The 18,343-nt window shown below is 35.0% G+C and overlaps 1 protein-coding gene across 1 annotated transcript in view; it reads right to left on the bottom strand.

The window, feature by feature from the left end:
* Positions 1-4,293, bottom strand: part of LOC114253010 (lachesin) — an 85,769-nt gene extending 81,476 nt beyond the window's left edge. Inside the window, exon 1 of the mRNA XM_028187744.2 lies at positions 4,088-4,293. The gene's annotated coding sequence lies outside the window, so the exon portion shown is untranslated. The remainder of the gene's footprint in view (positions 1-4,087) is intronic.
* Between the last annotated feature and the right edge of the window lie 14,050 nt (positions 4,294-18,343).

The raw sequence follows: 18,343 nt of genomic DNA on the forward strand, positions 1-18,343 counted from the left end.
GTGAACTCGTTCACACATATGAGCAGTACAGAAAAATAAAAAGGACCGAAACAGATAAAAATTTGTTGTATGCTAGGATTAGTTACACGAGAAATAATCCCATTAGGCAATGTTTTTTTTTCGTTTGAAATCTGTTGAAAAATAAAATACGTACTTGCGCGTTCGTAAATGTGGGAATAGTATAACGTGTAACTGACATCTTGAATAATTATAACTAATTACCGTGGTTCTTATTACGTTGCTTAATTAGTATCTGCTTCATTGCTGGAATTGCCTCTTAATTCCGGCCTTATAAGGTTACAGCATCAATCCTGGCCCCTCCCATTACGAGTGCTCGACAAGCAGCCAAGTTTTGTACTCAAGGCGCCTTTACGAAGTTTCTTATAATAAATATGTTTGGAGTATTTAGCTACACGTTATCGTGGCAACGTAATTGAAAAACTTTTGACAGGGGTTAACTGGTCTCAGCGTACTCTGTGTTGGTATCAACTTGATACTCTTGTGTGGAGCAAACATTCTTGTAGTGTTTTCGCGACCGAATTTTCGATAGAATTTAACATTTTGTGACTATGTGAGTAATTTCTGAATTTTAATTTTTATTTATTGCCCGCGTACGTAGACAAGCATACGGCCCACCTGATGGTGAGTGGTTACCATCGCCCATGGACTTCAGAAATGCCAGGGGCAGAGCGAAGCCGCTGCCTACCGTTAAATACTCTCCACAAGACTCGTTTGAAGAAGGATATGTCATAGCGCTTGGGAAACACCGTGGAGGGGAGCTCATTCCAAAGCCGTATGGTACGTGGCAAAAATGATCTCTGGAAGCACACTGTGGATGAACGCAGTGGCTCCAGGTAGTATGAATGAACTCTACTCCGGTGGCGGGCGATGCGATGGTAAAAACGAGATGGAGGTATCATCTCAAACACTTCCTCAGAGCACTCCCCGTGGAACATATATCGTGACAGCGGTTTAAAACATGTGTTCATTACTGAAGAATTTACAAAGTTTCTTCAATTATTTTGTATGTAAATAGTAATTGATAAATCATTAAATAGTATAAAGTTTGAAAGTCGAACCTCTGTATTTCTCATCAGAGACACAGACCTGATATCGGGACCTAGCCAGGCTGCTGAAAACCGCAATATCAAACGAATAAGTAGGTACGTATAGAACTGAACCATTCTCGAACTAAGGAAAAGGCTGCGACCGAGATATTGGATTCTTTCTTCTGCGTGTGTATTCACTAGAATGCTTTGAGGGATAAACAAATATTGTTTCTAAACAACCATCGTATTAAAACAACCGTCGTTGTCTTAAATGCTGTGTTTTAATTACAATTCTAGGACTATGTAATTTCGTCTTCTCGCATTAAAACTGTATAATCTCAAAACTTACGAATTTTTTAATTTACTGGTGGTAGGACCTTTGTGAGTCCGCATGGGTAGGTACCACCACCTTGCCTACTTCTGCCGTGAAGCACTAATGCGTTTCGGTTTGAAGGGTGGGGCAGACGTTGTAACTATACTGAGACCTTAGAACTTATATCTCAAGATGGGTGGCGCATTTACGTTGTAGATGTCTATGGGCTCCAGTAACCACTTAACACCAGGTGGTCTGTGAGCTCGTCCACCCATCTAAGCAATAAAAAAAATAAAAAAATATATGAGAGTGTTTTAAAGGTTTAACATGTGATATTTTTAATATTAATCATCTTTGCAACATTTATTTTTTATTTTTTATTTTTTACCAGTTACATTATGTATCTGTCTTTTAAAGTAAGATAAAATTATGAATTAATTTTGTTAATAGTAGTCAAAACATAGATAAACTAAAAAAAAAAAACTAAACTATGCCCTTTTGACAGTATTTATGAGAAAAATACTGGTGATAGATACCAAATGATTCCGCATATTAACTCAATTTCGAATGTTTTTGGAAATTGTACACTTTTAATGCGTAAAGACGATTTGTGAACATATCGAGGGCTGAAAGTCAATTTGGATAAAGCGATATTTCGCCTAATACGCCACATTTATCTTTCTAATTTAAGACGCGTTTTATTTGCTATTATCACGAACAGTTCGATGTTTTTAATTGAACTCCAATTAAGTTTACTCCATTGAAATAGCTGAAGCAGTTTTCTCGTTATGATTTTTTTTCCAAATTTTCAACTTTAATTGGCTCTCGTGTAAAGTTGCAAAAATGTCACTCAAACCAAATAGCCCTTTACTTCTCAATATGTATAAAGTAATGGAGGCAAGACGTTGGAGGCAAGACGTTTACCCTGTTTCTTATTTTTACGGGAAAGCCACTGTTCTAATATAAGTGAGATTTTTACCTCAGGTTTCAAGGAGAGCGGCGGTAATTGAATAGGATGTGGCTTGCTTAGACGAGCTCACGTCTCGACCTGATTTTAAGTGGTTGAGCCCAACACGTCACCGTTGTCGAATTTGAAAGATCAGTTTGAAGTCTCAATTGTCAGCTGTCTTAATCTTGAAACCGCCTAGTTAGACAGTTCACAGGAAAACAATGTTTGTAGGTCTCCCACAAAGTTGACCAACGCTTGGGCCTATGCATTGGACGCAAAGACAGTTTGCTTGGCGAGCCATAGGCCAGCTTTTGTCCAATTGTGGACGTCTATCAATATTACTAACCTTAGTGAGAACTTCTTATAGATAAAGCCAAATTCAATACGGACGGAATCGCGGCAAACGTCTTGTAAAAACCATTAAGCCAATGTTTGCCTTCATTAATCAGTTGTAGTTTACAGCACGTAACAACACGTGTAATAAACGTTTTGAAAATAATCACGCTAATAGGAAAAACATCGTTTGATGTCGGCGCATAACGAATAATGTTATTTACAACTGTTTTTATAGCATCCGCTCTACTCCGTTGAACTGTAGCACACGTCAAATTGAATATCAAATTCCTATTTATTTCCATAGACGTGAAACAGGTTTGTTACTTTTTTTTTTGAAATTATTGTTTCACAACTACTAAAATTAATTTTAATTAAAATATAATTAGGCAGTTAAAAATTTTTAAGGGGTCGCACTGATCTAAATCATAATATAAGTTTTTCAGAACTTGCTATTGACTAACTAATTGGATACTAATGACGCACGGTTATCCGGCCCCAAATTAAGATTCCCTGTGTTACGGGTACCAGAGATCAGCATACATACTTATATACGTATATAGATAATAAGCATCTAGACAAAGAGTAAATAAACCTGTTAATCATACGAATGTTGGCCCGATCTGAGAATCAACCCACGACCTCGGCGGAACAGTTAAGGGCGCTAAACACTGTACCACCGAGTCAGTCTATTATTTGACCACAAGCTCTCATAATGTCATTATTTAATGCCTTTGACATTTTCAAGGGAGTAATCACCGATACTCATGAACTTTAGAATTGCCAAGAGCATAGTTAAGCAAAATTATTGGCAGTTTAAGAATCCAGTAAAGTAAACACAACGTGATTAATAATATGAAATCGGTATCTTGAAGTACGATGATTCAAAAAAAAAACATTTAAATGCTGAAAAAGATATAGTCTTTATTAAATTTAAATTAATCTACAATTTCATAAATTTCCACATTGATACGAAACTCGAAACTGCAAATGAATCAACTGCTCGAGTTATAAATAAATTATTATGAGTAATACAACTAAATGATAAGATAATATAAATAAACTAGCGACCCGCCCTCGCTTCGCTTCGGAAACTGTAATTTATTATTAATTTCTCCACTATTTAATGGATGTTATTATAGATATAAACCTTCCTCTTCAATCACTCTATCTATTAAAAAAAACCGCATCAAAATCCGTTGCGAAGTTTTAAATATTTAAGCATACATAGGGATATAGGGACAGAGAAAGCGACTTTGTTTTATATTATGTAGTGATGATACTTCTTTAAAAGACATACATACATATTTGGAAATTCAAATTCACTAAAGCGATAAATTTCGTTCGAATGTTCAAATGTTCATAAAACATTCGTGTCCAAAACTAGGATTACACTGATTTATTACAGCAAAAAAAACGAAATAGTAATATTTGATGACTTACTGAAATCACTTCTCAAATAAAAATTCCGGGAACACAACTGAACCGACACAACACCCACTATTGTTTTTTTTTTCAAGCTATCACTTTAATAAAATCCTTTGGTGACTTAACAGTTTTTATTCGTCACGCGAAAGTAAAGCACAGGTCTGCGCGGACAAAATACGACCCGGCCTCACTGCGATCCGTAGACGTCTAAAAATCTGAATCCTGGAAGCTTATTGCTGTACCGTCTCGCGTTAGAATTTCACTAGCAAACCCAAAGCTACATAGAACTCCCGACCTTATTCGAATAGCTTTAAGAGTTGTATTCACAAACTAGAGTTACGTTGTTCTGCACGAAGCACACAGAGAGATGGAAAAGGCACAGATGCTGCGCGCATGCGATTTAGGGAACGCACACACGTGAAAGTCGACGTTTGTATGTGTTTGTGTGTGAAAGGGCAACATTACATTGTTTGAGCCGCTACCGGACACTATTGTTGTGGCCACCCGGACCCCGGCGAGATAAAATCGGCCGTGATTAATACACGAACCAGTCTGGCCTTTTAATGTTCTTTAAAAAAAAAAAGATGTGTGGTGTCGTGGGACACCGGATAGGAACGAAGTTCCTTATTATAAAAATATTAATTTGAAATTCTATTCGAGTTATAAAGAAAATAAAACTGTAGTTTTCGCAACAACCCACGTTCATTCGGTAACGTGCGAACTTATTGTGGTACACTTCATTCACGGTTGTTTGCATAAGAGTTAGTGTATTGCGCAAACGAACGATCTGATATCGTGGTCAATGAATGATAAAAAAGTATGTTATTTTTTGTACGTTATTACAAAGTTAAGTCGTACAATGTGTGCATTACTAAAAAAAGTCTTACGTTACGGACGTTTTCTCCCGATTAGGGTACCCCTCCGCATCGTCCCATAAGGAACTTCGTTCCAAAAAAGAAGAAGCAATTAACTGATTTATGACAGAATAGTTTTCAAGCACTCATCGCTTGCGCATTACGTTTCAAACGTTTGTCTAATTGTTTGAAAATGCTGTTATTAATTTAGCGGTAGAGCCAGTCCAGTTCCAGTTTTGAATTATGTAAATTTTGTTGCCTAATGACATGAGTGCCGCTTCTATTAGTGTTAATTTAGTGCAGTCATTATAAAGTTTTTAGTGTGTAGTCTTGTTTCGCCAAGCATGATTCGTGTTTACAAAATTTTTTTTTTTATTGCTAAGATGATTGGTCGTGCTCATTGGTGTTAAGTAACACCAGGTGGGCTGTGAGTTCGTGCATCCATCATGCAAAAAAAAAAGACGACGAATGATAAGCCTAAGTGGAGAAAGAGGATATGCTACATCCCACTTAGTTATTTTTTCCCCCCCTGTATATTTGCTTGTACCCTATGAGGCTACTCCAGCTTCTCGCGGATGAGTAGGTGAGATCACGAGCTCAATCTGAGAGTATTTGTTAACACTAACCCTAACAAGAGCAGTACTTAGCAGAATCTACGACCGGATCGGAATCTCGATCCACCGAGAAGATCCGGCGAGAAACTCAGTGGGTTGAACATAGTGGGATAGGACAAGCAGAAGAAGAAAAGCTGTCCAACTACCCGCCCATGCAGGCTTATAATGCGCACAACCACCAATTATTAGGCAATTTTTCCTTTTTTATCAAACAGCAGTAAAATGTAACACAAATCATGACAAAAAAGGTACAGATATGTAACATGTTGTTTATTGAAACATAAAAAAAGTTGTTGCTCTGTAAGCTGTAAGAGTTATTTATTTTATGAAACTAATGATTTGCACAACTTATTTCTACTTAGAATTATTATAGCTATTTACGAACCTGCAAAGAGAAACAACACTGAAAACTATTGTTTCAATATTTAGTATCTTTATTAAAATCTGAAATATTTATTCATTATAAAAGCACGTTGTCTTTTTGAATGCACAAAGCCAGAGAGCAGTTTTTCTAATTGAGGCCTATAAAATCAAAGGCAGCTAAACGCCTTAATGTAGTAAAATAGGTTAACTATGGCGCCATCTTGCTTAGTTAGTTGGACACGCTTTAGTATTTTCATGTTATAACAAATGCAGCTAAATCTCTAGCAAATTCAATTCAAAAAATTTATTTTTACTCTATACTCAAATATAAACGATTTTTATCATTTAAAATTCTGATTATTAGTAACGGCCGTCTGGTGTAGTGGTAGGTGACATGGTCACTACACAAGGGGGTCGCGGGTTCGAATCCCGCCAAGGGAAGATATTTGTATGATAAATATAAATGTCTTTTCCAGGGTTATGGATGTATCTTAAATATATGTATGTGTATAATAAAAATCTTACATTTATTCCCGTTATTTGGTACCTGTAACACAAGTTCTTTACGAACTTATCACGGGACCAGTTATCATGGCGTGATTGTTAGTAAATATTTGTTATTTATTATAATATTCTCAAGAGCAGTACTTCGATGGATCGGAAGGATCCGTAATGACGTGTTTAGAGCCGATTTTTGTAGTTTACCTGAATATTTGACAGACTTGGATTTAGCTGCCTTTGATTTTATAGGCCTCAATTATAGAATGACCATAGCGTCAAATGCTGCCACCATAGATAACACTATTATATAAATTTAAATTTCATGAAGGGCCAAGACAACTTCATTCATATATGTTTATTTATTTAAGGAAGGGAAAAATTGTAATAAATAGTCTGATAGTTATGTGTTAGGCTTTATGTTATTAACATAAATTAAATGTTATGGCTTTTTTTTTAAACTGAAATAAAGAATTAATAATAATATAATTTATTTATTTATTTCATTTACTTCAGATTTTGCATCCATATTACATTCATTAACATTTCATATAGTATACCAGAATTAAATAAAAATAATAATTACAATTTTGGAATAAAACAAAAGCAATAATAATAATAAAAAACAAAAAATCTAATAATAATAATAAAACAAAAACTCAAAATTAATATCAAAACTGCCTTAACCTAAAGGCTGGTTTGGATAATAATAATTTATACATATTAGCGACGCTGCTTTTTTTGGGAGCATTGAAATTATTTGAATCAGTATTAAACTGTAGCAAAACGTAGTTTTAACAGTTCAGTACAAAAAAAAATACTGTTTTGTCCTGGAGCTCCGCGATTGTTTCAGTTAATGTTAAAAGCTGAAGCGACAAGTGAATCTTTTCTTATGCCGCGTTCAACGTTTTGTAAACATTTTAATGTAGCTACATTGTAGCGTTTTCTTCTCGCCGACAGCTTAAAGATTTATTTCCTACGTTTTATTCGGTGAGTAACAGAAATGTTTGCGTTTGAATAGTTCTTCAATAAAAGGTGTTTGAGATTTATTTTTATTTAAAATGAGAATTAAATTATAAATTAATTTTAATTTGGAAGTTGATACATTCATAAGCTGGTGGTAGGACCTCTTGTGAGTCCGCACGGGTAGGTACCACCACCCCGAATATTTCTGACGTGATGCAGTAATGCGTTTCGGTTTGAAGGGTGGGGCAGCCGTTGTAACTATACTGATACCTTAGAACTCTTATCTCAAGGTGGGTGGCGCATTTATGTTGTAGATGTCTATGGGCTCTATTAACCACTAAACACCAGGTGAGCTCGTCCACCCATCTAAGCAATAAAGAAAAAAAACAATGTGAAAAATATAGATTACTACAACGAAAAAATTCGAATAGTCACAATACGATACAATTTATGTTTATAATATATTTGATAAGCATCATTATTTGTGGAGTTAAATGTACATTATTTATTTATATCATACCATATATATTAAAATTATATATTAAATGTATTATTAATATTTTGTAATTGCGTGTATTTTTTATTATTGTTACTCAAATGTTTATATTTCAATTTAAAAAAAGAACAACATCCCTATTAGATAGCAGCTTTAAGGAGAAAAGTATATTTCAAGGAAAATGTTACTCGAACCCACAAATTCGTATTACAAGTTTCCCTAAGCTTACTATCTTAGACGACAACTTTCTAAGGAATGTGACTGTTCTAATCTAAATAAATAGGCTTGCCTATATACAAGTGAATAACCAAGAAAATACGCTAAGATAATCTCCTGGCCTAAAAGCAAAAACCCCAATACGAATCTAATCCGCACTTTCCGCTAGTTCTTAATAACTTCATGAAATCGAATATTCCCGCGAGTTGGAAAAGCCATTATAGATGTCAGTATCATCCTTTCACGCCATGAACTATTGTCGGAGTGGCAGGCCGTTCTGCACCATGATTCGTCCTCAGGTGGATTCAAACGCTTCGATTATCCATTTACAAAAGTCCCGAGCTCGATTCTCACCGAACTTGTTTAATTAAAGTTTTCGCACTCTTTTTCCCTTTAGGTGGCAAATAATCCCTTGCCAGGAACAGAGAAAGCTATTGAGAATTCGTTTAGGAACATTATTTTAAATTATAACACGTTTTGATGCGAATTTTCGTTTCAAATAAAGTTAAGTCTTTGATATTACAATTATTGCTAACGGCTCGTTGGAATGTAAAGTCAATAAAATAAAATGATTGGACTAAATGGGTTACACGGCTTAACAACGCCCATTACTTAATTCTTTATCACCAAATAAATATGTTTTGTAATTTTGTAGGTAGCACCGTCCTGCCTATTCATTCCGTGTAGCAAGCACTATTATGTTTCAGTTTGAAGGGTTGGGGGAAGCTGGTTGAGACTTAGAACTCATATCTCAAGATGCGTGGCAGCATATACATTGTCGCTTTTATGGATACCGGTAACTACTTAGCACTAAGCACATCCACATATATGAGCAAAAAAAATTAAGATTTTTTTTAAAAACAAAAATCTGTTTAAAAAAAAAAGTTTTAGGTGATTATGTATACAAACAATGAAACAATAATAAAAAAAAAATATGAATTCATTATTTAAAAAAAAAAAAACTTAAAGTATCAAAACTATTTTATAAAAATTGGTGGCGAACATTTTCGTATAAGATTTGATCATAAAGCGTTTAATGAAATGTGAAAATAAAATCTCTAAACTATATGTATACTCCATATAGTTTTGTATTCCACAAACGTTGGTCCAACTTTGTGTAGGCGTTCAGTATTTGCTTTCGGTGTTCAAGTTGAAGTTCCAATGCGGCAGAGAGTACTCTTGCATTCGCATGCTACCGCCCTCAAATACCCGGATATAAGTTTTACTGCAATTCGATCGTAAGCTGTGCCAATGACTGCATTATGGAATATTTAATAAATAACATTTAACTTTAGCATTCATCCGATTATATTCTTTTCAAACAACGTTATAGAGAAATGCAACAGAGCTTATCACGGCTTAATATTTTTAAGCTCCTTTCTTCTTCTTCTTCTCGATTCGGTTACCTCAAGAGGATCATGACCACCTCCTCGCAACAACAGTTTATTGCGGATCATTTTGCCGCCAAGTGTAGAGCATCGTCAAATGTGGTGTCAAGGCTAGAGTGTAGTGCGGATCTGATCAGTCCAACGTTTCGGGCCTCTACCTCGTGGTCAATTGAGCTCCAATTTGTGTGAAATCACGTGAAATTTGACAGATCAAAACTTAATACGGAGAGACTGTTATTCTAATGAGCACTTCATTATAATAATTAAAAACTATAAATTTTTGATTTTGTTTCAGTTTAAAACCGATAGGTATAGATAGATTAATGGAATTTATAAATTTATAAGTCACTGTTATATACCACTTATTGAAATAGTAAATGCATGCTTAAATAAGGTAAGATGTTTATTTCAATTTACCAAAGCGAACTAGGACAAATGAAATTCGGAAAATCGAAATGCGAAAGATTCAATAAAGAGGAAAATATGAAAGGTACTAACTACGAAAGAGAAAATTGTGAGTTTTACAAATTAATGAAAAAAGAAACCGATAAGTGGTAATTTGGTAAAATGCTTTTACTCACATGACTAAAGAAATAAACTAAATACCTTCAACATTATTTCCATTCCTGCAGTTCTAAAATTGCGATTTTGAAACTATTGCATAGCTTTTATCGCGGGCTTTGAGCGCGGCGACCGAATCAAGAAATTCCGTAAGGAAAATAAAACCTGACCCCCCCACTCCGCCTACCATGTAGCTCGCGTTCAACACATTCACACGTTGTGCCTGTGTAGTGTTTGTGAATAAGCGCGCGGCGTGACGTCCCACTGCATGCGCAACATGAAAAATGTGCCCATCTCTCTCATTTATTATTGTTTTAATATTAAATAATTATTGTCTAATTATAATTGTATAAGTTGATAAAAAATGCTATGCAATAGCTTTACCGCGGCAGTCCCCGAGTGCCACGCGTGTGTTATATTTACTCAAAATATATTTTTAACAGGTAAAAATTTCCAAACTGTCACTGTGTCTTCATCTGATTGAATGAACTGGGAGATGGCTTCTGAAACTTATTTTTACTACTTTTAAATTATACTAGCGACTCGTCCTCGTTTCGCTTCGGGAACATTTAAGTTTATAATTGATTATGACGATAAGACGGCAGATTTTTTCCTACTTACTTGACACTTACCGTTATGTTTTGGGTAATTAACAATATATATTTATAAATTATAGCCTATGTGTTATTCTGATGTCTAAGCTATATTACTGTAAAGTTTCATCCAAATCCATTCAGTAGTTTTCACGTTTATAATAATAATATAAGATTTGTCTTACACCAGTTTTAATGGTGTGTTCACCAGCCTGCATTATCCGAGAACCTTTAGGACTAAGATCGGCTATGTGAGCCATACAAGAGCACACCGTGACAATTAGAAACGGAGTCGAAAAGGTCGCCGTGGCCGAAATTAGCCAAATGGGATTGGACGATTGGATTACATTTGTCATCAATTCAGTTTAAAAAGTTACAACGTGAATGCTGTCATCCATCAATACATCATATGAGATTGAAGACTCAAATTCATTGGAAATGTGGCTATAACTACTACTCCTGAAACCCAATCGGATATTTATGCGGAAGATGTAGAACGGACTTCAGTAATATGATATTTAAACTAGAAAGTAGAAATTATGTGAGGTAGTAAAATAAGAAGAGGATATTGATGAATGATGATGATGAAACTGAAAGTAGCTAAAAAGACTAGAACGTGTACCCTTTTCGACAGGAAATGTAAAACATTTAGTATATTACGTTATATTATGAGAATCAATAAAAATCTGTCTTGGCTATTCCTGTTGGAATACCGATAATATAGTAATCCAATGTAGTTGAAATGCAATCTGTTCTTTGATTGTAATTCTTGCACTGGCCATGATTTCCCTTGTTGGTTCCAGTAACAACAGTGCATCTTTATTGCACTATTGATTTGATTTCGCTACGAATAAAGCAATGAAAACTTAATAGTTCATTTAATTTGGAAAATTTAACAGGTCAGCAAATCAGATAACATCAGTAGAATTGGTGCATTCGGACAAAAGGATAATGTACATCTCAAAATAGATTACGTATTTCTTTTAAATTAGCAGTTATTCAGAAACGATATTTACTAGAGATAATTAAAAAAGTATATTTACATTAAAACCTAAAAAAATAAGCTTAAATCGTAAACCAAATTTATTTGTCTGGATGTTAGAGCGAAGTTATAAAAATATTGTATTATCATGGGTCATTGATGCGTGTGCTAGCTTTCATATTAATTGGATGTCTTGAAATCGGTACAAATTTTGTTCAAAGATTCGTTTACATACGAACAAACATACAGACATAGAAAAACAGTAACTATAAAACGTATTAAAAATGCAGTTACTAAATTTGGCCACAACATTACTGCGTACTAGCTGCTTACCCTAAAACTCAACAACCACCATTGATTCGCGGCAAAAACAGATAGCAGAAATATAATCAGTGCAAGCCAAAGTATAGTAGGTAAATATGAATAAATTAATTAGAAATTATTAAAAGTCAGTTGCAGGGCGACTTGTGCGCCGATACGATATCACCCCGACTTTTTGTGTCGCGAAGTAGATAAGCGTTTCCGTTTGAAGGATTGCAGTCTTTATACTACGAGTTGTGACTTAGACGCATTACGTCACGGCTTCGGTAACCATTTAATGCCAAATGGGTCGTGGTTTCGTTGGACCGTATATCCAATTTAAGGATACCTACATGCATAATTGTTTGAATCTTTAAAATATTTACAAATTGAAAAATAATAATCTTTAAAGTATTTTGGGTGTTCTACAATTAACAATCAACGTTCATAATCAATTCGAGCGTCCATGTAAATCAACCACTTTATTACACTCACACGCACTTACATCGACACAACACAATCAGATTCAAACTTATTCTGCAAGTTATCATTCGACAAAATTTATCTACCTATTTATCTGCCTTACCTTTACCTTAGTTGGACTACCTGTGTTCATTAATTATGTTAACATTTTTTTGGAAACATAATGTGTTTCTTTAATTGACTCATGTTTGGGAAAACATCCTCTGTACCCTGTGTCTAGTTAAATGCTGTTGAAACATTGTTGATTAAATAAATAAATAAATAAAACGCTGAATAATACCATAATTATGAATATGTGTTAAGTACCGAATAATGACGTAACTTTATCATCTTTAGTCCTTCGGTATCTCAAAACAAAGATGCATTTGTATGCTAACAGCTCTTCATAACAAGGAATTAGGTCTTTGCGTCATTGTGAGAGCTGCGATTCACGTTCTCACTTGGGTCCACATTTATCGATTGGAAAATAAATATCCATTGTCATCAGAGCAAATTAATTGGAAATTGTGGTGAAATGTGTGGTTATGTATAACGATTCAACAGCTTGGAATACACATTCAGTACCCGAAATTAAACAGCTTTTGACAAAATTAATAATATTCGTAACGTATTGTACCATGTTATGTTTATAAGTCATATCAATGAGAATTACATTTAAGCGTTTGGAATATACATTACTGTTTTCGTAGTCAGAGACGAAGTCTTAGGTAAACGAACAGCTAAATTCTTTAAAAAAAAAGTGATAATTGATTGTCTTAAATATTTTTTTCTCCCGAATCGTTACTAGCCTAAGGGGTTATTCCAGCTACTCACGACTTGTTAGGTGAGCTCACGGAGCTCAATCTGGGAGGATTTGCGAACACTGACCTTAAGCAAGAGCAGTGCTCTGCTGAATCTACCACTTAAATGTAGAAATTCAATTTGCCACAATATTAAAACTTTTAAATTCGTTTTGAAATTTCCGATTGTGGCGATACCTTCAAGATATCTCACAATATCTGGGCTCTACCGAACCCGATGAAAGATCTTGGACAAGATGACACAATGAGATATTATACAAAACAACAATAGATTAATTAAAAAGTGAATGGAATACGTCAATAAAAATCAATCTATCGTCACATGAAACCTTTATCGGCCTTCCCCTGTTATATTTTCGATTACAACTTTTGATGGGAGGTTATAAGTGGTAGAAACTTTCTTCCTGTCGTATCCAACTTGGGAACACGTTGAATAATATTCCGAAATTCTGGTGAACTTTAATAATGTCAGTCTCGCTTTCCCAGAACTAGTTATAACATAAATAGATCGTGTCAATCACTTTTCATTTCATGTAAAAGAAAGGTTATTTAGACATTTTTATTTAAATGTGGTAGAGCATTTTTGAGCCCGCATGTGTAGATACCGCCCTGCCTATCTCTGCCGTGAAGCAGTAATGCGTTTCGGCTCGAAGGGTGGCGCTACCGTTGTACTGTAAAACCGAGATTTAGAAGACTTGTTTCAAAATGGGTTGCGGCATTTATGTGGCTATGGGCTCCAGTAAGCACTTAACGTCAGGTGAGTGGTCAGTTCTACCATAAATCCAGGCCATAAAAAAATTATAAATTATTTGATTAGAGCTAATGAAAAAAGTTATTACGCGATTTTTTATGTTGTTCCTTTTCCTTCCAAAATTATTATAAGTTCTAGAATTATTATATCAGCAATCCTAGAAGCACTGTCAAACCGCTGTTTACTGCAAAGAACTCTCCGTAAACCTCTTCCGAAGAACGAAATAACGCAAAACTGTATCATTTGCTTCAAATCTAAAAGGAATGATACTCACACATGATAAATCAGACAGTTTTTAAATTAAATAAATAATTTCTCCTGTACCCACACATCATAGATACCTATTAATAAACAAACAACAAAGATTCGTATTTTCTTTTGCATAGAACTACTTTTCTTTTCACATTCCATTTGTCTCGAGTAAAAGTGGAATGTAATGTGAAGGTTTGTCATTTCAGTCGCGTGTGTTTATCCCTCCCTTATATTACTAACTCCAGTGACGCAGGAAATTGATAACAACTTGAGACCGTTTACGCTCGGAAAACCAAGTGACGTCCGATATGGAATTGGAATATGGTACGTTTTGAAATGGGAACAAAAAAAAACCATTGTGATTAGTAACAAAATTAGGTACGAAAAAAGAACCGCATTAAAAATAAACATCACAGAATTTGATGTGCGTCATAATTGGAATTCCTTTAAGAGATACCTACATAAAAAGATGAAAAGGCAACGAAATATTTATTCCATTTCTTATAAATCGGGTGAATAGATTATAACAGGTATGAACATAACTTTAGATAAAAATAAGCAATATTCAGTATCTAATCAGTTCACAGAATCTTTCACCTATTCAGTAAATTTTCTTTTTTCTTCTCTTCAGTAATATTGTTAAAGTTCCTAGTAATTTAATCACTGTTAGCAATACTTGCGATACTTGCAATGTTTATAATAAATCTAACTTTAAATCCAGTGTTGATCTCATTATCGATTTAAAACTATCCTATCCATTCTATTATTTTATCGGTGTCATTGTTTGTTTCTAACCTTTGTGTTCACTATTGATTATTAAAACAAACCTTTTATTTAATTAATTTTTCATAATCACTAAATCGACTGCAAACGTTTTTATCGCGAGTATGTCTCGTTCGGTGAGTGTTTGAAGTGACATAAAGGATAAGACGCCTTCTTTATCAGACGATGCGAATATCCCAGTGTTCAAATTAGTAAGCAGGTACCATTTTCCTGAACTCATACTCACGAATAACTTTGACGATGAAGGAATAACATTGGGCAATATATTATAAATAATAATAAACTATATTATTAAAAATAACAACCATAAAAATAATATATTAAAAAACGTTACATTGTCAAAGCATATAAGCTCTGAAAGCTCATTGCGAATAAATAATGGATAGAGAATAGCTTTAATTCATTGATAGATGTACAGTAGTCAATTGTCACCTTGAGATATCTAGGTTTCTAGTAGAGTAGTAGTGCCTTGAAAAGGACATGGACTTTGCTTTCTACCAAGGATTCATTAGTAATTGCTGTAGAATACAAATAGTAACAATTTCTTTTTTTTTTATTGCTTAGATGGGTGGACGAGCTCACATCCCACCTAGTGTTAAGTGGTTACTGGAGCCCATAGACATCTACGACGTAAATGCGCCACCCACCTTGAGATATAAGTTCTAAGATCTCAGTATAGTTACAACGGCTGCCCCACCCTTCAAACCGAAACGCATTACTGCTTCACGACAGAAATAGGCGGGGCGGTGGTACGTAGCCGTGCGGACTCACAAGAGGTCCTACCACTAGTAATTTCGCCGTATAATGTGCTTCTTGTTATTCAAGTTTGATTTAATAACGGAGTTGATTGTTAAAGTAACTCGAGCTTTAGATGTAATAAATTCAAACAAAGAACGGGTGCTTTTGTCACTAGCCTAGGCTTTTTAGCCGCGAAGTTTTCCATTTCCTTACACTCCACTTTTATTGTGTACCAGATACGATCTTAATAAATTAAGCCAAGACATAGTGGCGCCGACTCTGGAATGACAACACCTGTTAGGTCTCATTCGGATCAACAACCACAAGCAAGTAAGGCTGTGTACTCAAAAAAAAAAAAAAAAATTTGGTAATGCTTAGCAACGAAAGATAATTATTTAAATAACGTACGATAAGAGTGGCCGTGCTCTGTGCCGATGACCACGACCGAAGGTGAGCACCCAACCTTAAAAATATGAACCTACCTTACGATTATCCTAAAAATGTGGTCCCTACAAAATAAATAGATTTTCTTTTAGTTTATATCGTAGAAATAACTCTCAAAAACAATAATACCAGTTCACATCTAAACGCCTTTTTCGTTTTCTATTTATCTTTTGCATGTGCGACGAGCACGAAGCCTAACACGTATCAGTGGACAAACAAGGAACAGTGAAACTTTCCTAACGAGATATTCCTCAAACAGTTCAGTGTGCGTTGCGACACTTTTGTCGAAATGACCAAACACGTTATAGTAATCGGCAAACTTCTTGAGCAAATGACCTTGACTGCGCAGAACCGAATTTTAGATCACTTTGGTGGTGAGGGTGAGGCGCGACGGCAGGGGAAATCGTATCGAGCGCGTTATTGGTAGATCAGTCGAACCTTGCGTCCCGCACCGCGCCCTCATTCCGCTTGCTCCCAAAAGTACGCTTGCGTACAGTGGAAAGTCTATCGTTATTAATCGTTAAGTTATTTGTTATAATCACTTGTGGACTTTGTTGCCATTGCTATTTGTTGAGTGTTTGTTGATTTTTTATAAAACATACACTATGCCGTGACAAACTGGTGTAGTACTTAAAAGAAAGGGTAGAAAATTTGTGTACGACGTATATTGCTTCATTATAAAACAGGGGAAGAATGATATGGAAAAATTAAAACAGACTTCGGAAGCAACAAAAACATCAGTGAGTACTGTTAGGTGCATTATTAACGAAGCTAAAGGCTCTGGCTTGCTCGCCGTGTTTCGGACTCCGGGTAAGAAAAGATCAGGGAAGAAGAAAGTTACCGGAATGGATAGTTTCGTTCAATCTGTAATAAAAAGATGTAATCATAATAACTACATAACAAGCAGCGAAACTCCGTACCGTAGAAAGGGTTCGAAAAATTTAAAGAAGATATAAATTTTAATGGCTCGGAATGAAGCTTACGACGGATTATGAAAGAGCTAGGCTTCAGATGGAAAAAAAGAACAGAAAATAATCGGAAGCTGGTAAATGAAAAAAGTAACATTCGATTACTACGAATCGAATATCTTCAAAAAATAATTAATTATAGACAAAAAAGAAGACCGAATCGACCGAGTTGTAAACTACGCCGATGAGCCCTATGTCGACTCATCACGATGATAGCGACTCGGGTGATGAAAACAGTGATGATGATGATGGTCAAGATTATGATAACGAAAAAAAAATTACAAATACCAGCTTCGCTTCAACTGAACCAAGACCTGGCAACAGCTCTAGTTTTGACTTAATAGAAGGAATATCTATTTTACCCCAAGATTAAATTATTACAATTATTAACCTATATATTTTGTTGATGTTCTAATAAATATATAAATAAATACATATGTTGATTTTAATAATTTAATAGCATTATGACGCAGAGTAAGTAATGTTTTTGCACGTGAGTGTACCATGCGCAAACTTACCCCCACTACGTCAACAAATGCTCAAGAAGTTTGCCGGTTATTATACACCTTTGTCTATAGTTCGCACCTCTAGAATTATAAAGTCCCAACTCAAAAAATGTGTTTTTTTGAAAACATCGGTTAAAGTTCTCAAACCGAAAAAACGTAGAGGAAGGGGACGGAGTGAAAGAGACCGATGGATAGCTTGGTCCCTGTATAAGCTACTTCTGGTCATTTGATTACTAAGAGTCGCTGAAAAGGGTCGTGCTAGGTCCATTGTTTGAATTACAGACGAAATCCAAAATTTTGAAATGGGTCTCTATAATTCTAAAGGTGCGAGTTGTTTGATTGCAAGAGAATTCACTATTTGGTAGTGTGTTTAATATTGACCAGCAACACATAAGCGTAATACAAAATAATTATTACGTATACGTAATATTATACCTAATCAATATTTTTTATTTATTTTTTGCTTAGATGGGTGGACGAACTCACAGCCCACCTGGTGTTAAGTGGTTACTGGAGCCCATAGACATCTACAACGTAAATGCGCCATCCACTTTGAGATATAACTTCTAAGGTCTTAAGTATAGTTACAACGGCTGCCCCACCCTTCAAACCGAAACGCATTACTGCTTCACCGCAGAAATAGTCAATGTGGCGGTACCTACCCGCGCGGACTCACAAGAGGTCGTAGCACCAGAAATTATGCAAATTATAATTT

This window comes from Bombyx mandarina, chromosome 21, assembly GCF_030267445.1.
Source record: "Bombyx mandarina strain Sakado chromosome 21, ASM3026744v2".
Lineage (NCBI taxonomy): Eukaryota > Metazoa > Arthropoda > Insecta > Lepidoptera > Bombycidae > Bombyx > Bombyx mandarina.